Below are 19,740 nucleotides of genomic sequence, written 5' to 3' on the forward strand. Positions count from 1 at the left end.
GAAACTAGACAGAAGAGCAAATGCAGAGTGGAGTGAGCTGTATACTATACTTCCTGTCTGAAAGAATAGAAGAGGCTGCCTAGAGAATTCCCCTTCATTGTAAGCCTTTAAATAGAAGCTGCATAACCAGTGTTAGAGATGTTATAGAGATCCCTATTTATGTATGAGTTTAATTCAATTAAATAAGCATTAATTAAATTAAATTAATTAATTGTTAAGTTCCAGGCACTGGTGATTCAAACACAAAAATGAAAACTGTCCCTGTCCTCAAGGTGCTTATATTCTATTGGGTTAATCTAGAGTAGCAGTCTTCAAACTTTGTGATTACTTATCCTTATCAGCAAAAGATTTTGACCATGTACCCCAATATGTATATATTGAATATAAGTGAAGTAATATATATTCACTTATTTATAAATTATGAACATTTAATATTGTATGAGGCAATTTAGTACAGTAAAAAAAGATCTGGCCTAAGAACCAGGAAGACTTGGGTTTAAGTCTGATCTGTAATACATATTTGTTTTGTGACCCTGTGCAAGTCACTTAACTTCTCAGAACAATTTTCCCAATGACATCTGTATAGCTGCTATTATGGTTTTCTGGGTAACTGTTATGTCATAGCCATCCTCAGATCTATATCTTGCCACTGGACTCAGATGGCTCCAGAGGAAAAAGTGAGGCTGGTGACTTTGCATAGCTCTCCCTTACTTAAATCTAATTCATTTGCAAGTCATGGCATCACCTTCCTGATGTTGTGGTCCTCTTCAAGAATGAAAGACAAACAATAACCTGTGACTAGTACCTGCTGCCCTATTGGGGACCCAACTGACCAGTTCAGTTGAGCAATCCAGTTCTTCCTCCCTCTACCCCTTATTTTCCTTTTCCCCTCCTTTCCTCCTTCCTCTTCCTCTGTCCTTATATAGGGTATCATACCCTTACCTGTGGGTGCTCTGTCTAAAGGAATATAAATTTTGATTGTGGAAACCTCTCAGGATATCTTGGGGTCTACTGGCTAGATTTCTTTCTTAAGGAAAATGCCTTAAGCCCAATTCATTAGGGCTGTCATTGATCTGCCAAAAATAGGGCCCATCCTAAGCCGTATTAAGCAGTCGATGTTTAGGCCTAGATTGACTCAGAGTAAATGTGAATAATAACTGTTTCTCTTTTGTCCAGAAACCTTCCCTTCCCAGATTGATTTTTTTTTTTGACTACGTAAAGAGCTCATTCTTTGTCTCACCGCTTACCTTTCCTTAATAACTGAATGAGTGTTGCCTCAGTCAAATTGATCTCTGGGAAAGACTTTAGCTTAAAAAGGCCAAGGTCTCTCACTACATCTTAGGCCATCTCCAGTCATCCTTCATCGATAACTTGCCACTGGACCCAGATGGCTCTGGAGGAGAAAGTAAGGCTGGTTGACTTTGCATAACGTCCCTCACTTAAATCCAATTCATTTGTAAGTCGTGACATCACCTACCTGATGCCATGCTCTTCTTCCAGAAGGAAGGATGAACAACAACAACCATCCTCAGTGGCCAATCCCTGGTCAGAAGGGATGAAGTTGGAACTTTACAGAGTGGAATGGAATGGAGTGGGTAGTGGGGCAATGTTAAGGGGTAAGGATTGGAGTCCCATCTGTTAGAGATGCGCCTGACAAACAAAAAGGTTTCAAGGAAAATTTATTAGAGTTCAGAGGAATTGAACACTTTGGTCAAAGCTGATTCCACCTCTCTTCAGGAGAACGGAGTGCCTTCTACGTTCATCACGAACGAGTAACTTCCAAGTAAGGGTACAGGAAGACTACTATATGTTCAGACCAATGGAAGCTTCTTATACTGTTCTGAATTTTGGACCTCCTACCACACCATCCATTGTCACATGACTTCATGTTCTCCTGTCTGATAGGCTTTCCCTCAAATACTTCATCAAGCCTGTGCACAAGTTTCTGATCTCTAACCTGATGGTGCTAGGTCACAACTCTGATCACCCAAAATTGTGGAAACAGAACTTCTCCCTTGTTTCCCACAAACTTCCCCCTTTTTCTCTTTATTAATATTTATGTTTCCACACCTCAATCCAATCAATACCTTCTCACTTTCTTTCCCCTATGAATTCTTCCCTTCATCTATCTCCCCTTTATATGAATATGGGAAGGGAGCAGAGTTGACCAATGCATTGACAAATTACAAGGCGACAGTCCCCTTTCATAGTACAGATACAGAGTCTCAGAAGAAAAAGACAAATCAATGAACTGTCCTTTTAGAAGTTCTATCTCATATAGCAGTCTGGGGAGGAACATCTGATGCAGGTTTCTTGTTTGGATGCTCGTTCAAGCTGTTGTCAGCATAGCATCTCAGCATCTTCTTCCCTTTATCTTCTTGTAGAAATCAAGATGTCTACTCTCCTACAAACTGACATTAATTTTAGATTACCATTCCTAAGCTTTATACTCTTATCACTCTTACAAAATCAAAATTGGAACTTTCACCAATTCTCATGCTTAAGAAATTCACATTAGAACTCAACTTTTACATTTTACATTAATTCACTATTCATTTCCCCCATCAGGATTATGATATTTCACTAAGGATTTAAAAACAGGCTCCAGTACATACATAAATACAACAAATAATTTTTTTACACAGTATATATCACATCTTAAAACAATTCCAACTTCTGCTTCTTTTAAAACATTTACAAGATACACTACAAACCTTCTTCTTTTAATACTAACCAACTGAGACAAAAATAATAATAACTATGCATACTAACCCACAGGCCCTCAGTCTGATTGTTCCCATGCTATTACTAAGAATTAAAGGACCCTACCTTATTGTTGTTGGTCTAAAATCCTAAGGCTAATAGCTTAATTTTAGACTTAACCTCAGATGTTTCCCTACCAACAGTTTAATAGATCTAGTATTATGCTTGCAAAACTTTTGATTATGAGAAATTGCCACTAAGTGTAGGGACATTTCAGGGAAACAACATCTCCATAACTTCATGTCAGTTCCAGGTAGGAGCAGATTGTCAACTGGCATTAAGCCCAGCTTAAAGTCTGCCAGATGTCATTGGGGAAATTGAGTCAGGAGAATCCTCCCTTAGTTCAGACAGAGGCATTCTCCCAACCTACCAATGAGATTGCCTTTTTGCAGTTCATACCAGCATCTCACAGGTTCACTGACATCATTGATCAGTGGCTCTGACAGCCTTTCTTACTATCCACACCTGGAGTTAGACTCAGAAGAACAGTCAGTTAATAATCCTATAAAAATCTTAAAATAGGAAGCTCAAATAATCAGTTTCAGATATGACTATAATTTCACATTGGCTAAGGAACATTTCTGAAGCAAGTCTTAAGTGGCTTGCATGCCTTTCTATACATGTTCTAGTTCCTGATTAAATAGAAATCATCATAAGTTATTGCTCCAATAGATTTTCATCTGCTTCCGAAGCTTCTCTATCCCTTTTCAGCCATGCTCAGTCTAAAAGAATGAGTTACATGTATGATAAGTTCAAACACTAACTTCAATTTTTGTTCATGAAATGAATTCAAATCAAAACAGAAACATTTAATTTTTCCTTCAGTGCCAAATATTACCAGATATTACCTGCCCCTAAGAAACTTAGAATGAAATTCCTTTCCCCAAATGGAAGATGTCTCTGATTTAATCTTAGTAATTAATTCAATCAATTGTATTAATAATCTAATTGCTCTTACATCACTTTGTGACATGCAAGGACCTTATTCCACGTTGGGATCTTTGTCCCTTGTCTGAAAGAGTTTTAGTCTAAAGGGCCCTGGAAAATGTCCCCTTGAAAGCTCCCTGGATTTTTCCACTTGACCTGGCTCCGTAGATGGCCATAAACTTTTCCCTATCACTCTGCCCTATCAATCCAGTTCTCTAGGCTACTTGCCGCTTCCATCAAGACCATCCCTGGAAATTCTACACCACCTGGGGCTACTCCCAAACTCTTTCATCAGTCCTCCTATAAATCAGATCCAGGAAAGTGCTCAGACTCCATCCAGCCTGCTTACATTACCAATACAAATGCTCAGATTCCCTAAAAGTCTACCCAATATTAAGAAACCTTAACAAATTTTGACCTTCTTTAGCTGAAACAAGGTTTGGGTTGAATTCATTGAGCAGGACCCAGTCTGTCATTATTTTTGGGTCCCAAGCACCCCTAATCTCAACAATTCTATACCATTACACTTAACTTTAAATCCAGTCTTGTTCTATGGAACAATGATTCAACGTCACATTTATGCTTTTGTTTCCTTTCCTTTATCTAATTATTCCCATAACATTTAGAAAAAATATCCTATTCTAGGGATTTTATCTTTCATGAAACTATACAAGAGTACCAGTTTAGTCAGACTCAGAAATAGTCAAGTGGGAAAACATTACTTTTCAGAGGAACACAATGGGGAAACTGAACCAGAAAGATTCCCTCCCAGGTTAAGGATAGGATTGTCCCCTGAGGCAAACTTCTGCCTGTAACAGTTACATTCTTCTCTGTGTAGTAGAACACAATTAGTAATGGTCCCAGAGGCTTTTGCATCAGATGGCAGGTTATATAGAGAAATAGAAATAGAGTTAGGAAGATCCTACCCAGGCCTTCTTCAAAAACTCTCTCCAGACATCCACCTTGAGCAATTCTCAACCTGCATTCCATGTCAGTTGGCTTTATGATAACTCAGACAATTTATTCCTGTAATCAGAGCTTAAAACAATTGTAAATTGTAGTGTCATAAAAACTTAAATAGCAAATAAATATTGGTTTGGTATCCTTTCAGACAGTTATCTCAAATTTGATTGACCTATTAATTATCAAATCAAGTTACATGATTTTTCTGTCTTCTTAAAGTACTTCCTCACATGCTCAAAACTTACTAAAACCATCTGAAACTGACACATCCAGAACAACAACCAAAACTTCTTATCTGCCTTTCCTATTTTCAATCAAACCTTTATTTATCTTTCCAAATCTCTCAATCCCATTACTCAGATTATCCAGTTTTCTTTTACATTTTAACCATAACTGTCTGCACTGGAATCCCATTCCAATTTAAACAAAGCAAAGAAGTTAATGGCTAACCTTACAGGCTGAAGGATTTATGTCCTTGTTTTACAAGCTGATTCATTCTTCCCTAATTTTATTCACTCTGGAAGAATGAGATACTTCAGGAATTAAATCTTTTTAGCTAAGATTTCAAATGGATAATCTGTCATTATATAGCAAACATCAGCATTACCACTGCTTATTTATAACAAAATATGTTTCAAATTATCAAATTTCTATCATATCCTTTTAAAACCCCTACCTATCTATCATCTATCTATCTATCTATCTATCTATCTATCTATCTATCTATCTATCTAAGAAAATCCAAATTTAAAAATTGTGACAATTTCATTAGATTGATGTTACATCTAACATATGCCCATCGTTGTGTCAACCACTTTATGATCATAAGTGCCAAACAGAAATATCTTTTTCTGCTTAATCCTGATAGGAAGAGCACTCTCAGATGCTGCTCTTTATTCTTTCAGGACAAATTTTGACTTGAATCATATCAAATCTGGATTTGTAATCACTAATAATAAGCATTTTAACTCTTTCTTTCTTAAGTTAAATATTCTTGCTACTTAAAAGAAAACTTTATCATAACTTTACATAATGGAACATGTGGCAATAATTCTCAGTTTTGAACAGCTTTTTTCCCTGTTAACTCTATTTACTTAAAGGGCTGAAATCACATCTTCTGTCTCCCCTCCCATCTCTGAGGCTCTCCAGACAAGGAGCTCTCCCAATCTCATCCCACCTTTTGAATCAGATTGGGGGGGAGAGAAGAGGTTTTGGTTTTGAGAGATTTGTGAGCTATGGAGAAAATAATCTTTTTTTTCCTCATTATATAAATGTTTATTTTTATGTAAGGAAAAAGGAGAAAAGAATAAGATAAACAAAGGAGATATTCTAGTAGGGACTTTAGGAGGACACTTAAGACCATTCATTCTGAGAGGCATAGGTGTGCATTAAACTTGGGCCAGGTGAGCATATGTTTACGGGTTATTGGAATTCTACCATATTTCTCTCTGTAATGAAGTTCTTTTTCTTTCATGTTTCTTATTGTCATGGATTTATACCTTTGTTTTTCATTTATTACATTCTATCTTACATTTATGAACTTTTGCCACAGATTCTTACTAGCTGTATGACTCTGGGCAAGTTGCTTAATTTCTTTCTGCTTAATTTTTCTCATCTATAAAATGAATACAATCAAGTAAGATATTTTTATGTGCTTTGCAAACTTCAAAATGCTATATAAATGCTATTATTGTTATTATATTGTCATATGCATGATCTATCATTAAAAAATCTATTTCTCCTGTCTAGCAAAGTGTCATTATATAACAGGTACTTAATACATCATTGTTAAATTGAATTAATGTTTTAATATCAAACTATATGGCAGTTCCTTCTATCTCAAATGAAAATCCTTGATTTCCACAACATTATAATATTTTGCACTTTTTTGCTTTGTTTGTAGATGGGCTTCACCTTTTCTTTGGGAAAATAAATAGCAGATTATTTTGTGAAAGCTTCAAGCAGGATATTGAACATACTGAGAATTTAAGAATATTGATTCAGTCCTTCAAGAATGAGTGTAAGATTATTCCCTGAAAAGCTTCTCTGGGGAATTTACTCCGGGAAAGTTTTAATTAAATAACTCGAGATGGGAGTTTTGACAGTTCCACTGAGAGATTATTCAAATCCCAATAAATCTCAATTAAAAAAAAATTCCATGATTTTAACTTTTTAGCTAATTTATTTCTAAATATTGTCTTTGTATTTGTAAGCAGCCGAAGAAGATAGACCCCTGCTCATACCAAAAAGGTGAAATATACAAAGCTTCCTTGGGACATGAGTTTTGTAAATATTTTCCGCCACTCACTCCACTTGACACTCTAAAGGACTTTGTGCATTATATTTGCTAATTTTGCTTTGGCAATTGATATCTCTGAGAAGAATAGAATCTTGTGCTCAAATGCTACAGGCCTAAAGAACACCCATAAAGAAAAGATTCCTTAAGAAAATGAACAATTCTCAATAAGAGAAAAATTGTTATAATTATTATTACATTAGAAAAATTTAGAGGATTCTCATCAAACTATACTTCTTGTCAGACACATTCCTATAGAAAACCTTTCTATGGGAAGATATATTATTAGAACTCAGTCTACAAGATTTTAAAATAGTTTCTATTGTTTCTGCAATTCAGTCATTGCAACCAAGACTTGGGCGAAATGGTGAATCTGATGTTAACATCCAAATACCATGTGTCAGCTATAAAACACAGAACTCAATGGTAAAAAAAAAAAGAAGTTTGCATTTAATTACATATTTCATTCTTTTAGGGTCTATATGGGTAAAAGGCAAAAGGAGAAAAAAAAAGAAGATAAAGCAGAATCTTTCAGATTCAGGACTAAATTCAGGACTAAATAAAGTTCTTGATTTCAATGAGTAAGTATGTTTTTAGGAGGAAGCACGCTATAACTTAGAGGACTACTTTAATATCTTAAGACCCTTTGAACCAATGAGAATGAAATTTATTTGAGGGCACACATATTAGTTTTGCAGAAATGGATGAATCTTAAATCTTAAAGGCAGATAGTGTCTCAGAATGGTAATATAAACCTCAGTTAGTAATGCAAATAACTACTTACATATAATACCTGATATTTACATAGTAAACTTCAAAGTTTATAAAGTATTTTATTTGAACTTCACATTCCTATTGAGGAACAGTGCAGGGATTTTTGGTCTCCTTTACTGATGAACAACCTTGGACTCAAAGTATTTAAGTGGCTTATTCAGGGTCACACAGCAGAATGGCTTACACATAGACTTGAACATAATTCAGTAAATGAGTTAATTCCTGTGTAACATGCATTCTACCATGCTTTGGGGATGAAAGGATGAAAGAAGATAAAAGTCCTGTTCAAAAGGAGTTTGTAGTTCAGAAGAAAGCGTTAAGATAAATAAGTAATATTAAGTTATTAGTGCATGGAGAAGTTATATCCTTGGGGCTTGGTCTTTGTCTTTGTCTACTATGCTATATTGCTTTATACAAAGTAGGAAATTAATAAAAAAAATAAATTAAAAAATTGAGTTGAATCCTAGGTAAATGGGACAGCACGAATAGAAGATGAAATTTTGGAATATGTTTGAGCAATAGTGAATGATCCAGTTTGGTTAGAACATAAAAAGGGTAATGAGAGACAAGGTTGGAAAGGTTGAGACCAGGCTGTGAGGATCCTTTGCGTCAATTACTCTGACCCCGTTCTCAAATAGCAATACCTTATATATATCTTTTTCAGGTTTCTAGTGGTATCCCTTTCTGGTGTTCTTGATCACTGTTAATGTCCAACTACTACTTAACCAATTGACATCAGTTAGCTTGCACAAAGGTTGTGTGTATGTGTGTGTGTGTGTGTGTGTGTGTGTGTGTGTGTGTGTGTCTTTTTTTACTTTGAAGATTGGGTAAACATAGAAGTACAAACATTTCTTCTGCATACCATGGAGGTTATTCTTGGTTTCTGGGGAAAGAGTATGCTTTGATTTAGCACAATATCTACTCAGTATTGGTCCTACCAAGCTCATGTCCAAATGTGGCATCACTTGTAGACAGCTTTGCCATCTCAGCTACTTATGGGCAGAGTACTGAAAGTTGTCCTTCAGGAGATTGATACTGGACTGGCTGGCCATAAAACCTGGCATGAACTGTGCTTCTGGACCTCCTAGGAGCTCACTCTCCTAACCTTTCAAATCTCATAAAATCATAGCCATCTCCAGTTTCCATAACCTAAAAGAAGAAAGAATAATTATAAAGTAGCAGTCACATGTTGACCATAGAGGGGGAAGGCCAGAGGCCTCTCCTCGTAAAGCATTGTTTCCCATTGTAAAATAGTCAGGCAAGAAAGAGTCTGATCAGGAGGACTAGAATGACTAATGCCTTTTGAATGTACTTCTATTTATGTAGCCAATCAAAAAAGCCTCCTCTTCATCACATGGATAATAGATTAGAACCAAATACAGGTTGTCTGTGCATTCTCCACATATTTTCAAGGGACTTCCATTAAACTTCATTATTCCTCTGTAGAAGCAGGTGCCCCAGTTTCTTCCATGTGGTTAATTACATCATGTCACCATACTGATGCCTACTCTCTACCCTTCCCTATACCCCAATTATTTTTGAATGCCAGACTGAAGAGTTTAAGCTTTATTTGGTAGGCAATATGGAATCACAAAAGAATTTTGATTTTGGTGTTAAATGATCAGAGCAGTGTTTTAAGAAAATTAATCTGGAATTGATGTGGATGAGACCAGTTAGAGGGCTATCTGAAAGCAGTCTAGATAAAAAGTAATAAAGGAGTGAATTATGGGGCTGTCAATTAGAATAAATAGAAAAAAATGGAGGCTTAAGTCCTATTTGGGTACTAGTGATCATATTTGTGATATAATTAGAAAATAATTAATATCTGTACCATAAAAAGAATTCATCCAAGATCTAATGAAATCTCAGGATAGGCATTGTTAATAATGGCTCCTAGATCCTTTTTTCATGAATTATAATGGCTCAAAACACATCTAAAAAATGTGGCTTTGATTATTTCCCCCTAGATTTATTTCCTCAAATTAACTTGCTTCCACATGTCCTTATTAAAGCTCATGGGCCTTTTTTCCCCTGCATAATCATTTAGCCTAAAGCTATCTGCCTACAATTTTCCCTTCTGTTTTGGCATTTCCCTATCCCTAAAAATGTACTGTCATGGGTAAGCTAGGAGATGATAACAGTATTTACAAAAAACCATTAAATGAGATTGGTGTGGTAAAGCCAATGGATCTTCCTTATTCCCCTTTACATTTCTTCTTTGAAGATATGTCTATTTATCCCCATTTTTTTTGTCTTTAAACCACATCTTTCATTCACAGGAAAATTCCCACTAATCCTGAAGTCACTTTTAAAATTTTTGTGGTTTAAATTAATCTTTAACCTAAAACCTTATAAAAAAGCTTTTTGAAAGTCTAGATACATTATATTCACTATCTTCTTTTATTATGGAGATTATTCATCTCTGCAAAGAATCCTAAAAGTTTTGTCGGGTATGGTTTTCTTGTTACCTTTTTCTTATTTTTTTATAGTTGTTTATGTATTCATGATTTTACTCCTTTCAAGCATAGAGGTAAAAGTCATAAAACTGTGCTGCTCAATGTCTCCTTAAGAGCCTTTGTATTTTTTTTATGACAGCCACATTGATCACCTACCTGGTAGCCCTCCAACATTGTAGTCATGTGTGACACATTTAACAATCAGGATTTGGTCTCTGAGTGCTTTCAGAATTCTTCAGTAGTTGCCATCTTGTCTCAGTGAAGTGCTAGTTAACTCTAACTTTCACCATTATTGGATATAGTACTTCTTACCTACATGCCATAAATAATAACCACAGGATTCCCTCTAACACTTCCTCAGTGAGGCTAGAAGTAAATATTGTGTCTCTTGACAGATCTTTTTCATTTCATTTTAAGCCCTTTTTTGTTGTTCTTTTTTGTCATTAAGTACCCTTGAGATGATTTAGCTGAGTTGAGTGTTCATACAGTTTTTTTTTGTAAATTATGTGTACTGTAATACTCCTTACTGATTCATGGGCAGTATTTTTAGTACTAATCTGCCACACTCCTACACAAAGTTTTATAAGTGAATTTATATTCTTAACAGGTATTATTACTCTCATCTCTCATATATTTCATTTGTCAAGGAGATCAAAAATTTGCCAGGTGAGGTAGTTTCTAGGCTTCTAAAAAATCTTTTCAGTATGGTAGTTGAGTTACTTCCATTTATCCAGGCTTAATCTCTCTCCTGACCTCTAGACTTACAACTCCAATTGCTTTTTGGAATACATAACTGGATGTCTAACAAATACATTACACTCAATACATCAAAAACGGATCTCATTCTTTCCCTCAGAACCTTTTTTTCCAAACTTCTTTACTACTCTTGTGGTACCACCATTCTCTTAGTTACCTAGTTGTACAATTTAAGTGTCATCTTCAATGCCTCATTTTCTCTCCCTTCCTCTCTCTCCCAACATATCTAATCAATTGCCAGATCTTTTTATTCTGCCTTTGCAGTATCTTATATCCCATCCTCTCTTCTAACACTGCCACCAACCTGGTACAAGTCCTTATCACCTCACATGTGGACTACAATGGTTTGCTGTTTGACCTCGTTATCTCAAATTTCTCTCTACTCTAATCCATCTTCCACTCAGTTATGAAAGTGATCTTCCTAAAGTACAGGTCTGACCATATCAACTCTCCTCCTCTCCTCCCATTCAATAAACTCTGGTGGCTCCCCATTACCTTCAGGATCAAATCCAAAATCTTCTGTTTGGTTTTTAAAGCCCTTCGTAATCTGGCTAATTCCTTCAGTTCTAGTCCTTTTACAACTTACTCCTAGCCACATTCTCTGACACTGACATTCTTGCTTTTTTTCAAAAGAACTTGCTTGATTCCCACTGAACTTAGAATCAAGAAGAGGGAAATTCAAATTCCAGCTCTCAAATACATCAGCTGGATGATCCTGGGCATATCATTTAACCTCTGTGTACCTTAGCCAACACCTTAGGATTTATTTACTGTTATAGACAGCTTAAAATTTGTGTGGGCAGAAATTGCCTGCATAAATGAAATCACAGCTCTTTCCCATAGTTGTATGTATAAATGACTTAGGTGTGTATTTATTGATGTCTTACATGGATCTATATATAAGTGACTTCAATGCAGTGATGGACATAAGGGAGGATAGGAAGTAAATAAATTAATAAATAAATTAAAATGCTGGAAAGAACTGTTCAAGAGTGAGAATCAAGAGAGTTCAAAGACTAGTACCCTACACAGAAGCCTTATACCTATATATCATAAATGACTTCTTTGAGAAGAAAGTTGGGAGTTCCTGGACAAGATGACTACTGCATAGCAACACTAAAAATGAAATTGATCTTATGTTAACAGTAAAAACATGGGTTCTTGATGTGGGAGACATTGTCAAATCAGATGTCTGTATAAAGTAAGACCAATGATTTATTGTGGAAAATAACAAAATTACTACCATAAAAATAAATAAGAGCAAAAATGAGTAGATAGAGTCAATTGAAGATACTATAACCTAAGTAAATTACTGACACTGAGAAGTGGAGCAATTGATACATTAAGGGGGATCAGGAAAGGATTCTTGCAGAAGACAGGATTTTAACTGAGACTTGAAGGAATTGAGGAAAGCCAAGTGGAGATGAGGAGGTGAAGTTGGTGAGAATTCCAGGCATGAGGAACAGTCTATGAAAATGCCCAGAGTTGGGAGATAGAGTGTCTTGTATGAGAAAAAGCCAGATTACAGAGTAATTGGGAGAATGGGAAGGTGTATAAAAAAATTTGAAAGGTCAATGGTGGTGGGGGTAGGTGCGACAGGTTATGAAGGGCAGTGAACTCCATACAGAGGGGTTTAGATTTGATCCTGGAGATGTAAGGGATCTACTAGAATTTAAGTAGGGAATTGACATGGTCATATCTGCACTTTCGGAACATGACTTAGATAGCTGAGTAGAGGATACACTGGAGTGGGGAGAGACTTGAGGCAGGAAGACCATTGCTTTCCTTATCTCTAGACTGGGGATGTTAATCCCTTTTTTACCCACTTAACAGTTGAGAGGATTTAATGAAATAATGAATGTGAATGTGCTTTGTAAACTATATACACCAGCATCATTTTCCTCCCTCAATCAAGTGGTGTTTCAGATCTGTTGTCCTTGTTTTTCTAAAAAAATATTTTTCAGTGGTACCTGTGTTTCTCTGGGATTACAGTTTTAAACTTCCCTTCCATTTTTCCAAACTCAGGCTTGCATTTTTTTTTTTTTTTGTAATTCCCATTGCTAAAAATGGGAAATTTTTCCAGAATTGTTTTGGGTCTCCTATTCCAGACAGAATTTAAGACCTTGTCATGGAATGAGGATCATTTTTCAGAGATGAGTTCACAGATGATTTTTACCCTAGATCCTTTGCACAGTTCAAGACAAAATCAAGTATTATTTCATTTCCTAGTAGATTCTAGAACTATTTGTTCTAGGGAGCAGCTTTTTGCGCAATTCAAACCCCTCCAAAGCCTAATTAGGGGAAGAATTCTGATCATCTACATGTGGCTGATTTAATCATCCCATGTCTATTACTTCAGCTCAATTTGTGCTTATAGACTTCAGGCTCATTCTCTTTATTCTAATCAGGGGACCTATAGAATCTCTATCAACTACACTTTTTATTACTTATTTATTCAATTTTCACCCCCTATGGATGCGTCAGAGAACCGTTTCCAGAATATAGTGAATCTGGAAACTCTCCCATTAAGTTTGAATTGGGTAATAATTCATTTAAAAAAAATGGTCTTCTTTCACCTCCAGTGTCTTGATCTAGAAAATGGGGGTGAGAATTCTTGTACGATCTACTTACTAGGATTGTCATGAGTTTCAAATGTATCATGAAGTGTTCTGTAAAATGTAAGTCTTTGTCACATTATCAAGTCTTTTTTCCCTCCAAAGCTGTCCCTGATGTTGTTTTTAATTTGATTTTACATGTATACAGTGTTTGGGAGTGGGATACAAAACCTAAGACCCAACTCCCTCCCATCTTCCCCTTTCCCCAAGAATGACCTTTGGTTTTAAATACTTCTCATCATAGTAGTTGCTCTATACTCTTTAATCTTCACTGACCTGGAGTTCAGTCAAGTTATTGTTAATTGCTTATTATGTTCCAGATATTGTAATAAAGAAGACAAAAAGAATCACTTCCCTCAAAGATTTCACTTTCTCATGGGGGAAATTGAATCCATAGAAGCTGATGAGATCATTAAGAGAGACAATGCAGAGGGATGAGGTTAAACCAACAGAAGTAGTGGAGCCCTTTATTGGTCCCTAAATATCCCTGTGAGTCATATATTGACTTAGTTTTAAAATGTGATATTATCTGTTTTATTGTATTTTCTGCTTGTATTGTTAAATATTTTCCAATTACATTTTAAACTGGTCCAGGTTCCATTCAGTAATGTTGTGGGTTTCATGTTTGACACCTCTTGTGTAGGAGAAGAGAAGAAGGCCCACGACAGAGAACTGTGGGACAATTGCTGGCACAGATGATGTGGATATAACAAAGGAGACTTAGAATACACCATCAGAAAAGTAGGGAAAGAACTTGCTCAAATTCTCCCTGTTCTAATTCATTATACTGCCTCCATTTTAGTTCAAAATTATAACTATTTATTGGGTCATGGAGTAAGAATTAGAAGGAAAGTTAGAGATTACCTGGTTAAACCACCTCATTTTACTCATGAAGACCCTGATTCTCAGAGGGATTTGAGGATTTGCCTAAATTCAAAGGAGTAATATGTAGTAGAGCTGATATTAAAACCCAGACCTTCTTATTCCAAATCTTATTCTCTTTAGCCTCTGACACATTGCTTCAGACCTTTATTATGTTTTGAAAGGGAAAAAATAGTATTTCTTCTCATTCTTAGTAACTTAAATTTTGTAAAATTAATTTTTTACCTATATGTCATATTTGAGATGCTATTATCTAAGCTCTTGTGAGCATTTCTGTTTTTCCCCCCTCCTACTTGTGAGTATGTTTTTGCTTCATTTAATTGGTAACAATTGGTCATTTGTCAAGGGGAGATATTTCCCGTCTTAGTGAGCTTGAATGAGAGGGTAATTAATATAGTAGAGGTTTTCATGGCCAATAAGAAGATTAGGCATTTTCACAGCTTGAATACAGTTATCTGTAATATCCTGTGACAGAAAAGAAAGATTAATTTCTAGGTCCTCTGCCCAAATAAATCTAGAAGAATCTAAAGGATAATAGAACCATAAGGAAGAAATATGTCAACCATATTAAGCATCTTTGATAGTTTTCCTGGGGGAGGAAAATATGTATTCATAATATTTATGATATTTACAAATTGGAAGAGTTTCTGGCATAATTTTTTGACATTATAATTATATTTCTGCTAAAGTCCTGTCCTGATAGAGTTAGTTTGACCCTAATTTTTCAAAGACTATCCTCTGGTAGACAATTTTCCAGTGAAAGAAAGTACCAAAAATTTCTTTAAGAGGTGATTCCAGCGTTCTGAAAAAACACAGCACTTTCTAAAGATAATCTCTGACACAAATTTTCTTTCTGGAAAAATGAAATATTTTCTATTTATTTAGCCAAACTTGCTTTGGAAAATGACCTTCGTTCCTTCCTAATTTCTTTTTTTTCCCCTAATTTCTTTAAAGAAACAAGTTCAAACATAACACTAATTTATATGATGGATCATTGGGTATTAGAATCATCTCTGAAAATATTCTTTTTTGTGTGTGCTTCCTTTCATTGGAAAATTGCTGACTTAGACAAAGTTGAGAAGTCTTAAAAAAGATAACTGGCTAGTATATAGCTTGAAGGTCCCGAAGCACTTTCACATATATTATCTCATTTGATGCTTACAACAAGTCTGTGAGTTAGCTATGACCTCCTTTTTACAAATGAGAAAACTGAGGCAGAAAAAAATTAAGTGACTTGAGAGTCACATAGTTAATAAACATCTCAGGTAGGATTTGAACTCAGATCTTCCTGACTTCAAGTCTGGTGCTCTACCCACTGCACCATCTAGTTGCCTTCTTAAATTGTTTTGTGACTAAAAAGTAAATATATGAATAAACAAAATAAACTCATGGTGGTAAATGTTTATGTTAAATTCACATATATGTAGTATTTAGAGGTTTGCCTAGGCCTTTACATATATTAAAACAATAGCTTCCTCCAAAAAAACCCTCTTCCCAAGGACTTGAGAGCAAGAAGTCCTTAGTTCTGGTGCCAGATCTGCCACTTACTGGTTGTACGACTGGACAGATCACTTAAGTTTTCTTGGTCTTCTCTCTCAAATTTCTCCTCTGTAAAGAAGTTTAGATGAAATGATCTCTAAGATTCCTTATTGCTGTAACATTTCTGTAACTGGAATAAAAACATGTGAAGAAGCAGTGGGTATCAAACTTGTTTCTTAAGAAGATGACAAGTAATGTGTGGGTGGAGAGTTTCTGAGCAGAAAGGTGACTGAAAAGGGTCAAGTCTCTCATGTATGAGTCACAAAGAGAAAAATAAAGCATATGGTTGGAGTTGTATCTTTGGCAAGATAAATGACTGACACTACAGGATACATGGAGCATTACATATGTCTCAGGAGTGGGTATGAACATATGAATACAATAGGCAGAGCATGCCATGGGGGAAATGCCCAAACCTTGAGGGCTCTTTTAGCCCTTCACAAAGGTAAAGACAGATAAGGAGAAGACATGTTTATAATTAAGTGTGGGGCTATAGGACCATTATTCCTCAGACCAAAGCAGGAGCAAAATAAGTTAATTTTGCAGTTTCCCCAGGGCAAGCAAACCACTGAGCTACAGCTCCAAGTCCTTACAGATCCATTTGGGAGTTTGATTAGATGTAGGAGGGGAGCATAATAGGAGTTGGAGGTGAGGTAATAGATACTCCCATGGGGAAGCTGATTACCACAGCCTTTAAAGGGCTGCTTTGCCACCTCCAGCACAGTCTGGTAGTGCGCAGAGCACTCTATAATATATTATTAGTATTTGTGGATCAATAATGATAAACAGTTGTTATTGTCAGACCTAATAACCATTTACTTCATTGTTTAGCAAAATGAAAAGGAAGGAAAGTTTTGCCAAATGCAATTCATGTCACATGATGATGGTGCCCTTTTCCTCTTCAAAATTTACTCAGTCTTGAAACATTAAGAAGAGATTGTTTCCTCTTCCTCATTTATTTCGGAGTCATGAAGTCAAGACAACAAACATTTATTAAGCATTTATTTTGTGCACTTAATAGGCACTGTGCTGGCTTTGGGGAAACAAATTGGAATTCTGTCAAGAGACGCATCAGTGTAGAGGGCAGATTCTTATCTATGATATGAGGATCCTTTAAATCTTATGGGGAAAATGAACCTCAGTGTGCAGTGTGACAGAATTCTCTGGTTAAATACTGTTTTTCTTACCTCTTTGAGAGCTGACATTTATTTTTGAGGCAGTTAGGTATTGCAACAGATTGAATGTTGGGCCTGTGGTCAAGGAGAATTTATTTCAAATCAATTTGTAGACACTTACAATTTGTGTGACCCTGGACAAGTCACATAACTTGTCTGCCTCAGTTTCCAATAAAATGGGAAATAATAGCACCTATATCCTAGGATGGTTGTGGATCCAGTAGGATGATACTTGTAAAGTTCTTTTTTTTTTTAAGTGTTTCACAATGCATGCTTTTTATTCTCATGCTCTGACAGCTTGTATAAATTAAAAAGACATTAAACCGAGGTAAGTATTTAAAGGTCTTTGGGCCTCTTCCTCCCCTCCTAAACCAATGAACACAAAATAAAAACCAAACAAAAATCCCTAGGTATCCAACTATTTGCTTGGATACAGCAGACTTAGTGGTTGACTATGTCTTTAAATTCATTTAGAAAAATTTTTCGAAAGGGAGGGAAAGAGAAAAAAAAACGTACTGCCCAACTCCCACCCCTCCATCACCCAGAAATTCATGAGGAGAATACAGATATCTCCTATACCAACATCATGTTTTGGCAGCAGTTTCAAAGGTGGCCATGGTAACTCTAGAATGGATTTTTTTAACCTTTTAAATAAACACAGCTAGGACTTGGCAGAGCTAAATCACACTAAATCACAGAGAAGTACAATTAAAAAAATATATATGCACAACCCAAAAGGTAATTTGAAATTTTCATTTGAAAGGTAAAGCTTAATGCTATTAATTTACAAATATACTAATTTATATACTCAGTCCTAGTTATTATCTAAAACCCATATTGCAAACATACAAATACCTATTTTCTCCACTTGTCAACTTCCATTCGTATCAATGGGTATTATGGTTTGTTTTGGGGAGAATAGATTCCCCTTAGACTGCAAGTTAGCAGGTGTTTCTTTACAGTTAACTTTAGCAAAATTCATGCAAAATAGTAATTAACAATGATCTTCTCTACTTGTCAACTAACAAGGAAACACTTTCAAAACTGCATTTCTTTAAAGTTTTTGTACTAAAATGTAGAAAAACTGAACTACACAAATATTGAGAAGTTAAAAATTCCTTAATTTTTTATTCCTGATACCACTACCACAATTTACAGGGAAATATACCTGATGTAATGAAAATAAAAAGGAAAAACAAAGCTACAACAGATAAAAGACCTCAGGAATGTACCTCTAATTGATGCTACATTGCATTAACCAATAGCTGTGCTTTTTGCAAACTGTGGCTATTACAGTCCTGAACAAGAAGGGTTTCCTGTTTAAGCTGCAGTAACTATTCTGACTATGGATCATCGTTCCTTCTGTGGCAGATTTTCACAGTTCCTCTAATGCTTTGGGTTGACTGTCTCAAAGTAACCTGCAGCTTTCCTGACAACTCTTCGCTCTCTCTCCTGCTAAGAACTGTAGCCCTCTTCTGTTGAGTTTTTAGAACCTTCTGCTACCATATCCACCACTTCCACCACCAGATCCATAACCACCACCACAAGGACTGCCTGAGCTCCTTCCACCAAAACTACCTCCCTTCATATGTCTGCTGCCCACTATAATTTTCAAAATCATTATAGTTCCCACTGCCACCATAGTTGCCACCACCAAAATTTCCTCCTTCATTGTAACCATCATATCCTCCTCCACTACCACCATATCCACCACCTTGGTTTCCATATTCAGGTCCACCACCACCACCATAACCCCCTTTACTACTATAGCCAGGACCACCTCCATAGTTGCCACCAAATCCATTATATCCACCATCTCCTCCTCCATAACTGCCTCTGTTGCCACCACCACCACCATAACCATAACCACCTCTTCCACCAGAGTTTCCTCCACAGCCAAAGTTTCCTCCTCGACCCATAAAATTGCCTGAGCCACCTCCACGACCTCTTTGTGAGCCAGCAGACTGCATCTCTTGCTTCGAAAAGGGCCTTTTTCACTTCACAGTTATGCCCATTAATAGTATGATATTTCTGAACAACAATTTTGTCAACTGTATCACGGTCATAAAAAATTATGAAAGCCAATCCTCTCTTCTTCCTTCTCTATCGATCTTCCATAACTTTTATGGTTTCGATCTTGCCATACTTTTCAAAGTAATCTCTTAAATTATATTCTTCTGTATCTTCTTTAATACCACCAACAAAAGTTTTCTTCACTGTTCGAGGTGCACCAAGTTTTACAGAGTCCTCTCTAGAAACAGCTCTCTTTGGTTCCACTACATGCCCATCAATCTTATGTGGCCGAGCACACATTGCTGCATCTATCTCTTGTACACAAGAGTAAGTCACAACGCCAAAGCCTCTATAGTATTTTGTTTGGGGATCTCTCATCACCACACAATCTGTGAGAGTAGCCCATTTTTCAAAGTGTTTTCTTACACTATCATCCGTAATTTCAAAACTCAAGCCACCAATAAACAACTTTCTCAACTGCTCTGATTCCTTTGGATCATGACCCTCTTTCCCCAGGTGACAGCAGCTGGAGTTGGGCTGGGGGTAGCCAGGCAGCTGTTTTACCTCCATTTTGATACTGA

General features: G+C 36.1%; 1 protein-coding gene and 1 pseudogene across 1 annotated transcript in view; one reads left to right on the forward strand and one right to left on the reverse strand.

The window, feature by feature from the left end:
* CD226 (CD226 molecule) overlaps positions 1-19,740 on the forward strand; it is a 114,045-nt gene that overhangs the window by 20,040 nt on the left and 74,265 nt on the right. The window lies entirely within an intron of this gene.
* On the reverse strand, positions 18,546-19,729 carry LOC140500984 (heterogeneous nuclear ribonucleoprotein A3 pseudogene; annotated as a pseudogene).

The sequence above is a fragment of the Notamacropus eugenii genome, chromosome 4, assembly GCF_028372415.1.
Source record: "Notamacropus eugenii isolate mMacEug1 chromosome 4, mMacEug1.pri_v2, whole genome shotgun sequence".
Lineage (NCBI taxonomy): Eukaryota > Metazoa > Chordata > Mammalia > Diprotodontia > Macropodidae > Notamacropus > Notamacropus eugenii.